Source organism: Lissotriton vulgaris, unplaced genomic scaffold, assembly GCF_964263255.1.
Source record: "Lissotriton vulgaris unplaced genomic scaffold, aLisVul1.2 SCAFFOLD_892, whole genome shotgun sequence".
NCBI classification, from domain to species: Eukaryota; Metazoa; Chordata; class Amphibia; order Caudata; family Salamandridae; genus Lissotriton; species Lissotriton vulgaris.
The window spans coordinates 435,879-454,854 of NW_028254288.1; the positions used below are offsets into that span (position 1 = coordinate 435,879).

Below are 18,976 nucleotides of genomic sequence, written 5' to 3' on the forward strand. Positions count from 1 at the left end.
GGCAAAAAGGGCAACCAAGCAGAGATGGATTCAGCAGCAGAAACGTTGCAGGGATTTAGCCGGTGAGTTCCCTGGTCAGCTACAGGCAGTTTTAGGCGTTTCCCAAACTTCTTTCACAGGCAGCAGCTTTTAGCTCGGCGGTTGGGGGCGGGGCAACCAGGGAGAGCGTCCAGGTGCAGGTAATGGCAACACAGGGACTCCTGGGAAATGGAGTCCCTGTCCCTCACCTGGCGCTCGCAGCCGTGGTAGAGTGTTCTCCTCCCGCCCTGCAGCCCACACAAGACTCCAGCGAAGGACCCACTCCTCAGCAGGAATGCCCAGCAAGACGGGCGATGCGGGACACGCGCAGCGGGTACCGCGAGGTCCAACGACGGCAAAAAGGGCAACCAAGCAGAGATGGATTCAGCAGCAGAAACGTTGCAGGGATTTAGCCGGTGAGTTCCCTGGTCAGCTACAGGCAGTTTTAGGCGTTTCCCAAACTTCTTTCACAGGCAGCAGCTTTTAGCTCGGCGGTTGGGGGCGGGGCAACCAGGGAGAGCGTCCAGGTGCAGGTGATGGCAACACAGGGACTCCTGGGAAATGGAGTCCCTGTCCCTCACCTGGCGCTCGCAGCCCTGGTAGAGTGTTCTCCTCCCGCCCTGCAGCCCACACAAGACTCCAGCGAAGGACCCACTCCTCAGCAGGAATGCCCAGCAAGACGGGCGATGCGGGACCCGCGCAGCGGGTACCGCGAGGTCCAACGACGGCAAAAAGGGCAACCAAGCAGAGATGGATTCAGCAGCAGAAACGTTGCAGGGATTTAGCCGGTGAGTTCCCTGGTCAGCTACAGGCAGTTTTAGGCGTTTCCCAAACTTCTTTCACAGGCAGCAGCTTTTAGCTCGGCGGTGGGGGGCGGGGCAACCAGGGAGAGCGTCCAGGTGCAGGTGATGGCAACACAGGGACTCCTGGGAAATGGAGTCCCTGTCCCTCACCTGGCGCTCGCAGCCCTGGTAGAGTGTTCTCCTCCCGCCCTGCAGCCCACACAAGACTCCAGCGAAGGACCCACTCCTCAGCAGGAATGCCCAGCAAGACGGGCGATGCGGAACCCGCGCAGCGGGTACCGCGAGGTCCAACGACGGCAAAAAGGGCAACCAAGCAGAGATGGATTCAGCAGCAGAAACGTTGCAGGGATTTAGCCGGTGAGTTCCCTGGTCAGCTACAGGCAGTTTTAGGCGTTTCCCAAACTTCTTTCACAGGCAGCAGCTTTTAGCTCGGCGGTGGGGGGCGGGGCAACCAGGGAGAGCGTCCAGGTGCAGGTGATGGCAACACAGGGACTCCTGGGAAATGGAGTCCCTGTCCCTCACCTGGCGCTCGCAGCCCTGGTAGAGTGTTCTCCTCCCGCCCTGCAGCCCACACAAGACTCCAGCGAAGGACCCACTCCTCAGCAGGAATGCCCAGCAAGACGGGCGATGCGGGACCCGCGCAGCGGGTACCGCGAGGTCCAACGACGGCAAAAAGGGCAACCAAGCAGAGATGGATTCAGCAGCAGAAACGTTGCAGGGATTTAGCCGGTGAGTTCCCTGGTCAGCTACAGGCAGTTTTAGGCGTTTCCCAAACTTCTTTCACAGGCAGCAGCTTTTAGCTCGGCGGTGGGGGGCGGGGCAACCAGGGAGAGCGTCCAGGTGCAGGTGATGGCAACACAGGGACTTAGTATTCATCCTTGTAACCTTTGTAATAAAAGAAAATCAGTTTACGCAATGTAACTTGTATTGAGGGTTTATCTCGAGTATAAATATCACATAAAGTAAGCCAGCCGGACTCACCTCTGCACCAAAGCACGAGGATTAGCATCGCGCTAAAATGGTAATCTCAGTACTGCCAACGGCATCATTTTTTTTTTGCAAATTTGGAGGTGAACAACTGTAAACTTTTCATGCAATGTGACTCCGTATATTTTGATGGAGTACTATGCTGCCGGAAGTGCATGTGTGGAGTTCGCCTCTCGATGCCGCAATCTCGAAAAGCCTAATGCCATTTATTAGTAATTAAATCAACTTTAGTAATGTTTACATAAAGCACTTTACAAACTCCTACAACTATATTATATATTTTTTTAAACGCTCGTGAGGAGTAAAGGATGGACCTCAATCACTTGGATTCGAACCTTTAACTACGAGATGACAAGCAGATGTATAATTATTTATGAATTAAGGAGTTTAGCCTAGCGATGCCCGTTTTCTTGTTGCTTCATCGCGCTAATGTATGCATTAACTCACTGAGCCATCTTAACAACTTATAGTTGGTGGGCCTCTAAGCAAAATCACACAAGTCGAGTGGGGGGTGCGGGGGAGCAGGGGAGCAAGCGAGTGGGAGTGAAAGCATATGGGGTGTGAGTGAGGCCAAGCGTGCGCCTGACGAAGCGTCACGCTTCAGTAGACAACATGCATTGGGAGGAATCTGGCTTGGAATCCTCTTGGTCAAAGTGTTTGTTTCAGTACAATAGTTCAGAGCTATAAATAGCTCGACCTAAAAACCTTCAAGCTGCAAAACTGCTCGCACAGGTGAGTACCCCTTCAATCTGCAGCGTGAATCTTTGCGGGATTCACACGCTCTGCGTCGATTCGAAACAGAAACAAAGGTTCCTGCGGAATAATAGAACCATCTCTGATAATAGATGCACAATCGCAATAAAAAGGGTTACGTCGATATCAAAAGGAGAATATATCATATGCAGCTCTATTTCTGAGTATTACAGTCTTTATTTTTGTATGGAAGAATATACAGAGCAATAGTGTGCGGTATCCCCGTGAACATGGAACCTGTGCGTGCGTTGGTCATCATGACCGCCCTGTCCGTGTGTCTGCAGGCATGGCTCCGGTATGATGAGGGCTTACAGCTTCCCTACGCTCCGACGCAATGTCTCTGGACTTCGAAACGTGGTGCTAAGCTTGATGAATGTACGGTGGCCCCGGGGAGGCCTCGAGGGGTTCCTTCATCAGTGGGGTCTGCAAGGGTTACGGTTCTATGTCGGCCCTGGCAGGGGGGGGGGCAATCCTTGGAGTCTGCACGGGGTACGGTTCTATGTCGGCCCTGGCACCCTCCTTGGGGGGGGGCAATCCTTGGAGTCTGCACGGGGTACGGTTCTATGTCGACCCAGGCACCCTCCTTGGGAGGGAAATCCTTGGGATCGGCACGGGTTACGGTTCTATGTCGGCCCTGGCACCCTCCTTGGGGGGGCACTCCTTTCGGGTCCTACTAGAAACCTTTTGCCCACCGGTGCAGTCAAGAAGCTTCTTCCTATGTACCCCCTTGTGTGGGCCTCGATCCCTGCTACATGTACTTGTAGTGACACGTATGTTGGTTGCTGTCCCTTGACCCAGCCACCACACGGTCCTCCTGTGTGATGCTACCCCTGCTGCTGTGCCCGGTTTTGTCTTGGCTTCCCCCTTCGCGTTTTGTCTCCCCTTGCGCTGCTTGTATTGTTTAAATTCTGTTGCTTCTGTTTAATCTCTGCTCCATCTATCTTGCCCCATCTGTGTGTCCTCGCTGTATTTCTGCCACTGTATCTTGCTTTTCTTGTGCCCCACCTCCCTTTTGCCTTCCGATCAACCTCCCGCTCCCCGCCTCGCTGTTCCCGCCACTCCGTCCCCTGCGGCCCTGCCCCCTTTGTTTCCGCCTCCCAGCTGCTCCTCCCTCCCACTGCCCATCATATGGAGGCAGTGCAGCGACCGCGCCGCTGGCGTGCCGAAGGCGCGTCAAAGGCAAGCCTGTCTGCGCCCGTCCGTGCCTGGACCGCGCCCATTGCCAGAACCCCTGGCCCCCGCTGGAGCCGCAACACCCGACTTAGATACGACCCCGCCGCCCTCCACGCACTCAACACCGGCCGACCGCCCGCCCGCTACAGAGCCACCCCGAAGTGCACCCAATGACCATTCACCTGCCAAGCCTGCAAATTCACCTGCCTCCGTACCGCCACCCCACCCTCAGGACCAAGCAAAAACAACCACCTCAAGTGCATCCTGCTCAACATCCGCTCCGTCCACAAACACGGCGTTGAACTCTGGGACCTCCTCGACACAACAGCGCCAGACGTCGCCTTCCTCACGGAAACTTGGATGAACGCCTCCTCAGCCCCCGACATTGCCATAGCCATCCCGGACGGCTACAAGATCACCCGGAAGGACCGTGTCAACCAAACCGGAGGAGGACTCGCCATCATCTACAGGAACACCATCAGCGTCACGACCAACACCGATGACACCCTCACCACTGCCGAACACCTACACTTGCAGATCCACACCGACCCCAAGACCACCCTCAGAGGAACCCTCATCTACAGACCCCCGGGCCCACGTACACAATTCAGTGAAGCCATCGCCGACTTCATCAGCCTGCACGCCCTCGCCTCACCAGACTACATCCTCCTAGGGGACCTGAACTTCCACCTGGAGAACTACGACAGCAACACCACCACCCTGCTGGACAACCTCGCCAACCTTGGACTCAAGCAACTGGTGAACACCCCCACCCACTACGCCGGCCACACGCTCGACCCCATCTTCTCCGCCAGCGGCCACGTCACCTTCAGCCACTCCTCCGGACTACACTGGACCGACCACAGCTGCATCCATTTCGCCTTCAAGAAGGCGACATTCCACCACCGCCCGCAACAGATCCCTAGCAGATGCTGGAGCAAAGTAACCACCGACCAGCTAACCAAAGCACTGAGCCAGAGCCCACCAACCGACACTACCGACACCAACGCCGCAGCCCACAACCTCACACAGTGGCTAATCAACTGCGCTGACGCCCTTGCACCACTGAAGATCCCCCCCAGGCAAGCCTGGCAACAGGAGAGCCACATGGTTCACCGACGACCTTAAAGATTCAAAGAAATCCTGCAGTACCCTCGAGAAAGCCTGGCGCCATGAACAGACGACAGAAAACCTTACAGCCCTCAAGACCGCCACACGCAAACACCACAAGCTGATCCGCACCACCAAAAGGACATCGTTCAAAGAGCGGCTAGACAACAACACACACAACAGCAAGGAACTCTTCAGCATCGTAAAAGAGCTCTCCAACCAAAGTGCCAGCAGCAACAACATCACACCATCGCAAGACCTCTCCAACTCCCTCGCCACGTTCTTCCACTGCAAGATCACCTATATAATCAACAGCTTCGGCGCCCAGACACCGCCTCCAGCCACCGGACCAATGCCCCCTACCACCACCCTCAATGCTTGGACTCCCATCAGCACTGAAGACACAACCCACGTGATGAACGCCATCCACTCCGGCTCACCCTCAGACCCATGCCCTCACCACATCTTCAACAAAGCCGACACCATCATCGCACCACAACTCCGGAACGTCATAAACAACTCCTTCACATCCGCCACCTTCCCAGAGAGCTGGAAGCACGCAGAAATCAACGCCCTACTGAAGAAACCCACAGTGGACCCCAAAGACTTCAAGAACTTCCGCCCCATCTCTCTTCTCCCCTTCCCTGCAAAAGTCATTGAGAAGACCGTCAATAAACAGCTGACTGCATTCCTCGAGGCAAACGGATCCCTCGACCCATCCCAGTCCGGATTCCGAGCCAACCACAGCACCGAGACAGCCTTCATCGTAGCCACCGACGACATCAGGACCCTGCTCGACGACGGGGAAACTGCCGCTCTCATCCTCCTAGACCTCTCAGCCACCTTCGACACCGTCTGTCATCGCACCCTAATAACCCGCCTCCACAATACTGGGATCCAAGGAAAGGCCCTGGACTGGATCACCTTGTTCCATTCCCACATAACCCAGCGAGTTCTCCCCCCCCCATCCGCTCCACAACCACCGAGATCATCTGGGGCGTACCCCAAGGCTCCTCGCTCACCCCTACCCTCTTCAACATCTACATGAGTCCCCTCGCCGTCATCGCACGCAAACACAACCTCAACATCATCTCATGCGCCAACGACACCCAGCTAATACTCTCCCTCACCAAAGACCCAGCCTCCGCCAAACTCAACCTCCAGGAAGGAATGAATGAAACTCAGCCGTCTGAAACTGAACTCAGACAAGACGGAGGTCCTCATCCTCGGACAATCCCCATCCGCCTGGGACGACTCCTGGTGGTCCACAGAGCCGGGCTCCACACCGACACCCACGGACCACGCACGCAACCTGGGATTCATCCTGGACTCCTCCCTGACGATGACCAAGCAAGTCAACGCCATCTCATCCTCATGCTTCAACACCCTGCGCATGCTTCGAAAGATCTTCCGGTGGATCCCCACAGAAACCAGTGTGGTGTTGAGTGGTGCTGTGGTGTTAAGTGGTGCTGTGGTGTTGAGTGGTGCTGTGGTGTTGAGTGGTTCTGTGGTGTTGAGTGGTTCTGTGGCGTTGAGTGATGCTGTGGCGTTGAGTGATGCTGTGGCATTGAGGGATGCTGTGCGCTGAGTGGTGCTGTGTCGTTGAGTGGTGTTGTGGCATTGAGTGATGTGTGGCGTTGAGGAGTGCTGAGTGATTCTGTGGTGCTGAGTGATGATGTGGCGCTGAATGATGCTGTGGCATTGAGTGGTGCTGTGGCATTGAGTGGTGTTGAGTGGTGCTGTGGTGTTGAGTGGTTCTGTGGCGTTGAGTGATGCTGAGTGATGCTGTGGCATTGAGTGATGCTGTGGCATTGAGTGATGCTGTGGCATTGAGTGATGCTGTGGCATTGAGTGATGCTGTGGCATTGAGTAATGCTGTGGCATTGAGTAATTCTGTGGCGCTGAGTGGTGCTGTCGCGCTGAATGGTGCTGTCGCGCTGAGTGGTGCTGTGGCGCTGAGTGGTGCTGTGGCGTTGAGTGGTGCTGTGGCATTGAGTGGTGCTGTGGCGTTGAGTGGTGCTGTGGCGTTGATGGGGTTGTGTTGGAGGGTGGAGTTGGAGGGATGATTTGGAGGGTTGAGTTTGAGTTGGAGGGTGGAGTTGGAGGGTGAAGTTGGAGGGTGTGGTTGGAGGGTGGATTTGGAGGGTGGATTTGGATGTAGGATTTTGATTTGGATGGTGTAGTTTGATGGTGTAGTTGGAGGGTGGATTTGGAGGGTGGAGTTGGAGGGTGGAGTTGGAGGGTGGAGTTGGAGGGTGGAGTTGGAGGGTGGAGTTGGAGGTTGGAGTTGGAGGTTGGAGTTGGAGTTGTAGGGTGGAGTTGGATTTTGAGGGTGGAGTTGTAGTTGAAGGGTGGATTTGTAGGGTGTATTTGGATGTTGGAGTTGGAGGGTGGAGTTGGATGGTGTTTTGGGAGGGTGGATTTGTAGGGTGTAGTTGGAGGGTGGAGTTGGAGGGTGGAGTTGGAGTGTTGAGTTGGAGGGTGTAGTTGGATGGTGGAGCTAGAGGGTGAAGTCGAAGGGTGTATTTGGAGGGTGTAGTAGTGATTGGATGGTGGATTTGGATGGTGGATTTTGAGGTTAGAGTGGTGGGCGGGTAGAGTGGTGGTGCTAGAGTGTGGGTGCTAGAGTGTGGGCGCTAAAGTGGTGGATGGGGTGGTGGTGGATAGGGTGGTGGCGCATAGAGTGGTGGCGAATGGAGTGGTAGAGTGTTGATGGAGAGAGTGGTAGAGTGGTGGCGGTAGAAGGCTGTACTGTGTGTGAGAGAGAGTGTGTGTGTGTGTGAGAGAGAGTGTGTGTGTGACAGAGAGAGTGTGTGTGTGAGAGAGAGAGTGTGTGTGTGTGAGAGAGAGAGTGTGTGTGTGAGAGAGAGAGTGTGTGTGTGAGAGATAGAGAGAGTGTGTGAGAGAGGGGGTGTGTGAGAGAGAGAGAGAGTGTGTGAGAGCGAGAGTGTGTGTGTGTGAGAGAGTGTATGTGTGTGTGAGAGAGAGAGAGTGTGTGAGAGGGTGTGTGTGTGAGAGAGGGTGTGTGTGAGAGAGAGAGAGTGTGTGAGAGCGAGAGTATGTGTGTGTGAGAGAGATAGTGTGTGTGTGTGTGTGAGAGAGGGGGTGTGTGTGGAGAAGTGTGGCTCACCGGTTAGAGGAGGCAGTCCCTGATGCAGAGGTCAGACCCGGGACCAAGGTTCAATCCCCGACGCGGCAGGGCCTTGAGCTCAAAATGTCCACGGACTCGATAATTCTCTCCTCGGTGCCTACTCGAATCGTGGGTTCACACTCTGCAACTCTGGGCAATAGCTTGCTTAATCTCCACTACGGCCCCACCGCAATGGGATGTCTGGTCTTCACCTTGGGGATGCCTAGTATGGGTAATCTTGCAGGGAAAGACCAGGACGGGTCCCCAAAGCAAGCGCCTTGAGACCTTACGGTGAAAGGCGCTATATAAGAACGTATGATTTACGATTTGAGAGAGAGAGTGTGTGAGAGAGAGAGAGTGTGTGTGTGAGAGAGTGAGAGTGTGTGAGAGAGTGTGTGTGTGAGAGAGAGAGTGTGTGTGAGAGCGAGAGTGTGTGTGAGAGCGAGAGTGTGTGTGTGTGTGCGAGAGTGTGTGTGAGAGAAAGTGTGTGAGAGAGAGAGAGTGTGTGTGAGAGAGAGAGAGTGTGTGTGTGTGTGAGAGAGAGAGGGAGAGTGTGTGTGTGAGAGAAAGAGAGAGTGTGTGTGAGAGAGAGAGAGAGAGAGAGAGGGAGTGAATAACAAGAAGCCAGGCAGCCTGGAAGGCGTCTCAACAACCTGTCCGAGTACAAGTAGAACGGGGACACCAGCCTTCACTTTCGTAAATCCAAAGCAGTCTACTTCTTGATAAGAACTCAAGGGAGGCGGGAAGAGGTGAAATACCTTCAAGTTTGAAGCACCATCAAAGGGCTGTTAAAATCGGATGCGAAGTATACCCTTATTTGTGAAATTTAAACGCTCTGGCATTGTCAATAAAGCATTCTCAAATTGAATTGCATGGGAGAAAAAAATGGAAAGCAAGCGACAGAAATCATAGCCAAGGGGAAAGAGTCCCTGTCTCATCTGTAGTAGATTCTGCTCTCTTGCATAAAATCGTAGGATGTCTAACGCCAGAGCCGCGGGTTTTGAAACTGAGCAGCACCCTGTGATTCTGGGCAAATCACTTCATTTTTCCGTGTCTAAATAAAAAACAAACACAAACAAGACTGAAAGAAACCGGCGGATATTACACAAAGGGAATGGGAAGGAAAGAGAGACGAGGGAAAGATAACGAGACAGAGAATGAAAGATGAGATGAAGGAAAAAAAGAAAGGTGGTGAAAGGCGTAGCGATTAGCGAGGGAGAGAAAACATTGAAGGGGAGAAGAAAATGAGAGAAGAGAAAAGGAGGGTAGAAAGAAAGAAAACAGCAGCATGTCTTATTAACAAGACTGAGAGACAGTGGAAGATTAATGAGAGAGAGGGCTGTGAAGAGGGAGAGAGAGAGAAAGGGCGAGTGAGAGAAAAAATCAGAGGTAAATTAAGCGCACTCGATTAAGAAGCAGCAGGCCAAGTGAAGATAAGTGGGCATTAATGAGAGGCCATGGGCTTGGAGGGAGAGGATACAGGAGGGGGGAAGGAGGGAGAGTAAACATAAGCAAGTGTGTGAGGGAGAGTAAATGAGAGGAGGGAAGAATTGAGCGTGAGAGAGAGGGGGGAGAGACAGGAGGCGAGAGAGAGAGGGGTATTGATAGGGATGAAAGCGCTAGCGGCAAATGGTGACCTGCAGAGCGCGTGTTTGACTGTATGTGACACAAATGGTGGTGTGCGAGGCTTCCTTTCAAGTCGGGTAGGGGTTGGGGGGGGAGCAGGGGAGTGAGCGAGTGGGAGGGAGGGAAGGAGCATGGTGGTGTGCGAGGGGGAAGGGGGTGGGGGGGGCGGGGGAGCAGGGGACCATCACATAGAGAGGGGAAGAGGCACGCTGACAGTCTTTGTAGGGCACCACCACGGTCAGCCGGCTTCTGCTGATGATATCAAAACAAGCGATTACTGCTTAGTATTCATCCTTGTAACCTTTGTAATAAAAGAAAATCAGTTTACGCAATGTAACTTGTATTGAAGGGTTTATCTCGAGTATAAATATCACATAAAGTAAGCCAGCCGGACTCACCTCTGCACCAAAGCACGAGGATTAGCACCGCGCTAAAATGGTAATCTCAGTACTGCCAACTGCATCATTTTTTTTTTTTGCAAATTTGGAGGTGAACAACTGTAAACTTTTCATGCAATGGGACTCCGTATTTTTGATGTAGTACTATGCTGCCGGAAGTGCATGTGTGGAGTTCGCCTCTCGATGCTGCGATCTTGAAAAGCCTAATGCCATTTATTAGTAATTAAATCAACTTTAGTAATGTTTACATAAAGCACTTTACAAACTCCTACTACTATATTATATATTTTTTTTAAACGCTTGTGAGGAGTAAAGGATGGACCTCAATCACTTGGATTAGAACCTTTAACCACGAGATGACAAGCAGATGTATAATTATTTATGTATTAAGGAGTTTAGCCTAGCGATGCCCGTTTTCTTCATCGCGCTAATGTATGCATTAACTCATTGAGCCATCTTAACAACTTATAGTTGGTGGGCCTCTAAGCAAAATAACAAAAGTCGAGTGGGGGGGGGGGGCGGGGGAGCAGGGGAGCAAGCGAGTGGGAGTGAAAGCATATGGGGTGTGAGTGAGGCCAAGCGCGCGCCTGGCGAAGCGTCACGCTTCAGTAGACAACATGCATTGGGAGGAATCTGGCTTGGAATCCTCTTGGTCAAAGTGTTTGTTTCACTACAATAGTTCAGAGCTATAAATAGCTCGACCTAAAAACCTTCAAGCTGCAAAACTGCTGGCACAGGTGAGTACCCCTTCAATCTGCAGCGTGAATCTTTGTGGGGATCACGCGCTCTGCGTCGATTCGAAACAGAAACAAAGGTTCCTGTGGAATAATAGAACCATCTCTGATAATAGATGCACAATCGCAATAAAAAGGGTTACGTCGATATCAAAAGGAGAAGAGATCATATGCAGCTCTATTTCTGAGTATTACAGTCTTTATTTTTGTATGAAAGAATATGCAGAGCAATAGTGCGCGGTGTCCCCGTGAACATGGAACCTGTGCGTGCGTTGGTCATCATGACCGCCCTGTCCGTGTGTCTGCAGGCATGGCTCCGGTATGATGAGGGCTTACAGCTTCCCTACGCTCCGACGCAATGTCTCAGGACTTCGAAACGCGGTGCTAAGCTTGATGAATGTACGGTGGCCCCGGGGAGGCCTCGAGGAGTTCCTTCATCAGTGGGGTCTGCAAGGATTACAGTTCTATGTCGGCCCTGGCACCCTCCTTGGGGGGGGGGGGGGGCAATCCTTGGAGTCTGCACAGGGTACGGTTCTATGTCGGCCCTGGCACCCTCCTTGGGGGGACAATCCTTGGAGTCTGCACAGGGTACGGTTCTTTGTCGGCCCTGGCACCCTCCTTGGGGGGACAATCTTTGGAGTTTGCATGGGGTACGGTTCTTTGTCGGCCCTGGCACCCTCCTTGGGGGGACAATCCTTGGAGTTTGCATGGGGTACAGTTCTTTGTCGGCCCTCGCACCCTCCTTGGGGGGATAATCCTTGGGATCTGCACGGGGTACGGTTCTTTGTCGGCCCAGGCACCCTCCTTGGAGGGGCAATCCTTGGGATCTGCACGGGTTACGGTTCTATGTCGGCACTGGCACCCTCCTTGGGGGGGGGGGGGCAATCCTTGGAGTCTGCACGGGGTACGGTTCTATGTCGGCACTGGCACCCTCCTTGGGGGGGGGGGGCAATCCTTGGAGTCTGCACGGGGAATGGTTCTATGTCGGCACTGGCACCCTCCTTGGAGGGGCAATCCTTGGGATCTGCACGGGTTACGGTTCTATGTCGGCCCTGGCACCCTCCTTGGGGGGGGGGGGCAATCCTTGGAGTCTGCACGGGGTACGGTTCTATGTCGGCACTGGCACCCTCCTGGGGGGGGGGGGCAATCCTTGGAGTCTGCACGGGGTACGGTTCTATGTCGGCACTGGCACCCTCCTTGGGGGGGGGGGGGCAATCCTTGGGATCTGCACGGGTTACGGTTCTATGTCGGCCCTGGCACCCTCCTTGGGGGGGCACTCCTTTCGGGTCCTTCTAGAAACCTTTTGCCCACCGGTGCAGTCAAGAAGCTTCTTCCTATGTACCCCCTTGTGTGGGCCTCGATCCCTGCTACATGTACTTGTAGTGACACGTATGTTGGTTGCTGTCCCTTGACCCAGCCACCACACGGTCCTCCTGTGTGATGCTACCCCTGCTGCTGTGCCCGGTTTTGTCTTGGCTTCCCCCTTCGCGTTTTGTCTCCCCTTGCGCTGCTTGTATTGTTTAAATTCTGTTGCTTCTGTTTAATCTCTGCTCCATCTATCTTGCCCCATCTGTGTGTCCTCGCTGTATTTCTGCCACTGTATCTTGCTTTTCTTGTGCCCCACCTCCCTTTTGCCTTCCGATCAACCTCCCGCTCCCCGCCTCGCTGTTCCCGCCACTCCGTCCCCTGCGGCCCTGCCCCCTTTGTTTCCGCCTCCCAGCTGCTCCTCCCTCCCACTGCCCATCATATGGAGGCAGTGCAGCGACCGCGCCGCTGGCGTGCCGAAGGCGCGCCAAAGGCAAGCCTGTCTGCGCCCGTCCGTGCCTGGACCGCGCCCATTGCCAGAACCCCTGGCCCCCGCTGGAGCCGCAACACCCGACTTAGATACGAACCCGCCGCCCTCCACGCACTCAACACCGGCCGACCGCCCGCCTGCTACAGAGCCACCCCGAAGCTCACCCAAGGAACCTTCCACTAAAAAATGTTATTCCATCTCTCAGTATCAACTATGTGGTACCCATAATTGGTGCCCTATATATATCCCGTCTCTCCAAATCGTCTCTCCTTGATGACAATAGGATTTAAGAAATAGGAATCAAGAGATACTTATTTTTGAACGTCCCCTGATATCTTGAAGGAATCTGTAAGAAGGTCCTGAGGAAGGTGGCCTAGAGCCGCCGAAACGCGCGTCGACCTGGTGCAGGGGTTTCAGAATTCCTTTTGAGACTCTAATATTGGCGTTGAGATCGTGCCAATTCAGACTCAGTTCTTCCATTTTCATTTATTGGTGTGGTGTGAATGAAGCTTGGATGTGAGGGTGTGTGGATTATGAGTTTGTGTATATGATATCAGGTGGTGTTTCTTTTCAATTTTTGAGTCATGTGTATTTATAACTCTTTTGTGACATTTGTATATACTTGCTAAAAATCATGTCTTCTGAGAAAAAATATTTATAAAAAGTGCATTTGTGATAACATGTTTTATATTGAATAACAAGAAAAAAATATATAAAATTCGAATAAAATAAGAAATAAAATGAAAATATGTTGTTTATATTTCTGTCACTTGTTTTAAAGTAAAAGGATGTACATCACTCTTGGGTAATTAGGGCCATTGCTGGAACAACCTTTCTACAGTATACCATTCACCTGCCAAGCCTGCAAATTCACCTGCCTCCGTACCAGCACCCCACCCTGCGGACCAAGCAACAACAACCACCTCAAGTGCATCCTGCTCAACATCTGCTCCGTCCACAAACACGGCGTTGAACTCTGGGACCTCCTCGACACAACAGCGCCAGACGTCGCCTTCCTCACGGAAACTTGGATGAACGCCTCCTCAGCCCCCGACATTGCCATAGCCATCCCGGACGGCTACAAGATCACCCGGAAGGACCGTGTCAACCAAACCGGAGGAGGACTCGCCATCATCTACAGGAACACCATCAGCGTCACAACCAATTCTGATGACACCCTCACCGCTGCAGAACACCTACACTTCCAGATCCACACCGACCCCAAGACCACCCTCAGAGGAACCCTCAGCTACAGACCCCCGGGCCAAGCACACAATTCAGTGAAGCCATCGCCCACTTCATCAGCCTGCACGCCCTCGCCTCACCAGACTACATCCTCCTAGGGGACCTGAACTTCCACCTGAAGAACTACGACAGCAACACCACCACCCTGCTGGACAACCTCGCCAACCTTGGACTCAAGCAACTGGTGAACACCCCCCACCCACTACGCCGCCCACACGCTCAAACCCATCTTCTCCGCCAGCGGCCACGTCACCTTCAGCCACTCCTCCGGACTACACTGGACCGACCACAGCTGCATCCATTTCGCCTTCAAGAAGGCGACATCCCACCACCGCCCGCAACAGATCCCCAGCAGATGCTGGAGCAAAGTAACCACCGACCAGCTAACCAAAGCACTGAGCCAGAGCCCACCAACCGACACTACAGACACCAACGCCGCAGCCCACAACCTCACACAGTGGCTAACCAACTGCGCTGATGCCCTTGCACCACTGAAGATCCCTCCAGGCAAGCCTGGCAACAGGAGAGCCACAAGGTTCACCGACGACCTTAAAGATTCAAAGAAATCCTGCAGTACCCTCGAGAAAGCCTGGCGCCACGAACAGACGACAGAAAACCTTACAGCCCTCAAGACCGCCACACGCAAACACCACCAGCTGATCCGCACCACCAAAAGGACATCGTTCAAAGAGCGGCTGGACAACAACACACACAACAGCAAGGAACTCTTCAGCATCGTAAAAGAGCTCTCCAACCAAAGTGCCAGCAGCAACAACATCACACCATCGCAAGACCTCTGCAACTCCCTCGCCACGTTCTTCCACTGCAAGATCACCGATATACACAACAGCTTCGGCGCCCAGACACCGCCTCCAGCCACCCGACCAATGCCCCCTACCACCACCGTCAATGCTTGGACTCCCATCAGCACTGAAGACACCACCCACGTGATGAACGCCATCCACTCCGGTTCACCCTCAGACCCATGCCCTCACCACATCTTCAACAAAGCCGACACCATCATCGCACCCCAACTCCGGAACGTCATAAACAACTCCTTCACATCTGCCACCTTCCCAGAGAGCTGGAAGCATGCAGAAATCAACGCCCTACTGAAGAAACCCACAGTGGACCCCAAAGACCTCAAGAACTTCCGCCCCATCTCTCTTCTCCACTTCCCTGCAAAAGTCATCGAGAAGACCGTCAATAAACAGCTGACTGCATTCCTCGAGGCAAACGGATCCCTCGACCCATCCCAGTCCGGATTCCGAGCCAACCACAGCACCGAGACAGCCTTCATCGTAGCCACCGACGACATCAGGACCCTGCTCGACGACGGGGAAACTGCCGCTCTCATCCTCCTAGACCTCTCAGCCACCTTCGACACTGTCTGTCATCGCACCCTAATAACCCGCCTCCACAATACTGGGATCCAAGGAAAGGCCCTGGACGGGATCACCTTGTTCCTCCCCGACAGAACCCAGCGAGTTCTCCTCCCCCCCCCTTCCGCTCCACAACCACCGAGATCATCTACGGCGTACCTCAAGGCTCCTCGCTCAGCCCTACCCTCTTCAACATCTACATGAGCCCCCTCGCCGCCATCGCACGCAAACACAACCTCAACATCATCTCATACGCCAACGACACCCAGCTAATACTCTCCCTCACCAAAGACCCAGCCGCCGCCAAACTCACCTCCAGGAAGGAATGAAGAAAGTCGCAGAATGGATGAAACTCAGCCATCTGAAACTGAACTCAGACAAGACGGAGGTCCTCATCCTCGGACCATCCCCATTGGCCTGGGACGATTCCTGGTGGTCCACAGAGCTGGGCTCCGCACCGAAACCCACGGACCACGCACGCAACCTGGGATTCATCCTGGACTCCTCCCTCACGATGACCAAGCAAGTCAACGCCATCTCATCCTCATGCTTCAACATCCTGCGCATGCTCCGAAAGATCTTCCGGTGGATCCCCACAGAAACCAGAAAGACGGTCACCCAGGCTCTCGTCACCAGCCGACTGGACTACGGAACGCCCTCTACGCTGGAACCACAGCCAAACTGCAGAAAAGACTCCAGCGCATCCAGAATGCATCTGCCCGACTCATCCTCGACATCCCCCGCCACAGCCACATATCAGCCCACCTGAGAGACATGCACTGGCACCCTGTCAACAAGAGGATCACGTTCAGGCTCCTCACCCACGCACACAAAGCTCTCCACAACATGGGCCCCGAATACATCAACAACCGCCTCACGTTCTAAACACCAACCCGCCAGCTATGCTCCGCCAGCCTCGCCCTCGCCACCGTCCATGGATTCGCAGAACCACCACCGGAGGAAGATCGTTCTCCTACCTGGCGGCCAAATCATGGAACTCCCTCCCTGCACACCTACGACTGACCCAGGACCATCTCACCTTCAGGAAACACCTCTAGACCTGGCTATTCGAGCAGTAGCAGCACCCCCTTCCCGTCAGCGCGTTGAGACCCGCACAGGTGAGTAGCGAGCTCTATAAAAGTACTGATTGTCTACATCAAGCGCATGGGCGGCTCGTACCACACAACCGCGCATGCGCGCACCTGAGACACAAGGAGGTACACCACATGGGCGGGACTGACCATTCGGACCAGATTACCACAGAAACGGAACTCCCATATGCATATAATCACTGTAATATGCATTATCTTGTAGGAGCCATTGGGCCAGCCTGACCTCCAACGTTCTTGAAGGCTCATGGGGCACTGTACCCAAGACAAAAAGTATGTCTCTTTACCCTCAAATACTAGATTCTTCCACTTCATAAAGTTATGTTCCCTCAGGCACAAGGAATCTAACACCCTAGACAGTGTGCTTTATGTTATGTGTGTGTTTGTACTGTATTTTGTCCTTTTTTCCACAGGGTCACCTGCACTAGTAGAATGACATTGTTAATGTCTAGTGACCCCCACTATTTATCTTTTCAGGTCACCATATCCTGTGTAAATAATAAGGAGTTGATTTCTACAAAACGTGGTCTTCTTTTTTCCTTCTAGGTTACTTGCATATTAGCGTAACTTTATTCAATCAGTAGGAACATTATAGTACTACTTTTCACTTTTCTGTATTATACACTAATTTTTTAATAAAACGTGAGTAAGGTGGGGTGTGGTGCACCCCGTCCTGAAGAAGGAGTTGATCTCCGAAACATGTTGACGCACCCATAGAGGTATTGTGCTTAGTATCACACTATTACCTCATCCTGCACCCATTTTAATAGTACCAGCCTGGGGGCTCACTAAATTTATTCTGACCTACCCCACGAGCCAGGTATTTTAAAAAAACATTCACATACTCACATTACCTCACCACAAACTCACACCCAATCCCCACATGCACCACGCATAGTCAAAACATCAGTGCTCCCGCGTAGCCATAGGTCGTAGCACGCCGCATCCCGTAGAGGGGTGCAAAGACTCCAATGATGAAGCATGGCACCAAGGGTCCTTTTGGTGTGTGAGGGGTATTTTAAAAACACTTTGTGCTCCCCACCATTGTAGGGAACACTTCACCCCATTTGGTGGATTCTTGTTGTTTATATATGGACTTTGGAGGGCCATGAATAATAATGTTGTCACTGCTTGGACTTGTCCTCTCTGGGTTTATATGGTTCACCCATATGTTCGACACGTTTCGTCTTCTTTTTGGACAGTAGGTCATTGTCTGTTATTAGAGTTCTTCAACAGTTTACTCTTGCATTTGACAGTGCTCATGTCACTGATAACCCTCACAGTGCTATGTTATTGTTTATGTTTCTTTCCCCATTGCTATGACTGATGATGTCCAAATTATTTAATGGAATGTAAAAGGTTTACATAATCCAATTAAGAAACAGCAAGTTCTTACGCATCTTTCAAAATTACAATGTAAAATTGCTATGTTACAGGAAACGCACCCTAATGATAATGATCTGAATCCCCTTAAAAAGCAATGGGTCGGTGCTGTCTACAGTTCCCCATCTAGGGATAGAAAGAGCGGAGTGGTGATACTATTTCATAAGTCCCTTTCCCTTACTGCGGAGAGTGAGGAGAAGGACACCGAAGGGCGTTGGCTCCTTCCCCAGACCCTCATCAATGGTTCACGTATTTCTCTCCCTAATATTTACAGTCCCACAGGCATCGACCCCCAATTCTGGCAATCCATGTCGCACACACTTCCTGCATGCTCTGACTCTAATCTCGTTGTGGGGGGTGACTGTAATCAGATTCTTGATCCATTTATTGTCAGGAAAGCCTCTTCCGGTACACTCTACAGGGTTGGTAGACGCATGGAGAGTTTTCAATCCGGACTCTTCGGAATTTACATTCTTTTCCCCGACTCATACTTCTACATCTCAAATTGACTATATTTTTCGGAGCCCACTTCTTCTCCCCAACTTATCGCATGCTGAAATTGGTTCCAATTTGATTTCCAATCACGCTCCTGTCCTTATTAATTTAGATCTTTCTTCCCAGTCTTCTAAATCCCGCCGTTGGCGATTTAATAACTACCTTCGCAAGGATCCCTTGTTTTTTTGGACGCTTTAAGGATTTCATTTCAGAATTTTTTCTTCTCAACATTAGTCCTGATATGCCCTTTGATACCACATGGGATGCTTTTAATGCGACTGCTAGGGGATTTATTATAGATTACGTCACTAACAAAAAGAAACAATACCGTAAAGAATCCGCATCTATCTTATCTTCCATTAAGAAACTGGAACATGCATACTTTTCATCTAATAATGCTGATACCCTAAAAAATGTGGCTCAGGCAAACGAGGCTTTTAATAGGAAATCTGCAGAGGACGCTTCTGGAACATTATTGAAAATTAACTCAAAATTTTATGGAGGCCCTAACAGAGCCGGCAAATTGCTAGTGAACTATATGAAGGTCAAATCTCAAAGTTCTAGAATTGTGAAGATTACTGATGAGTGTGGTGTAGATCGTTTCAAAGATGAGGAATTATTACAATGTTTCACAGAATTTTATAAAACTTGATACACCCCTGAATCCTCTCCCTCTGATTCCACCTTAGACTCAAATGAGATACCCCTCTCCGAGATCAAATCCGCTTTATCTAAGTTACCTAAAGATAAGGATCCTGGCCCTGATGGCCTCACTGCTGAAGTTTATTCTTGTTTCTCCCATATTCTTTTGCCTCATCTTCTCACCTTATTTCAA

General features: G+C 52.1%; 1 protein-coding gene across 1 annotated transcript in view; it reads right to left on the reverse strand.

The window, feature by feature from the left end:
• The window catches only part of LOC147659591 (mitochondrial 2-oxodicarboxylate carrier-like), a gene marked incomplete at its 3' end in the record, with an annotated part of 710,830 nt that overhangs the window by 397,488 nt on the left and 294,366 nt on the right, over positions 1 to 18,976 (reverse strand). The window lies entirely within an intron of this gene.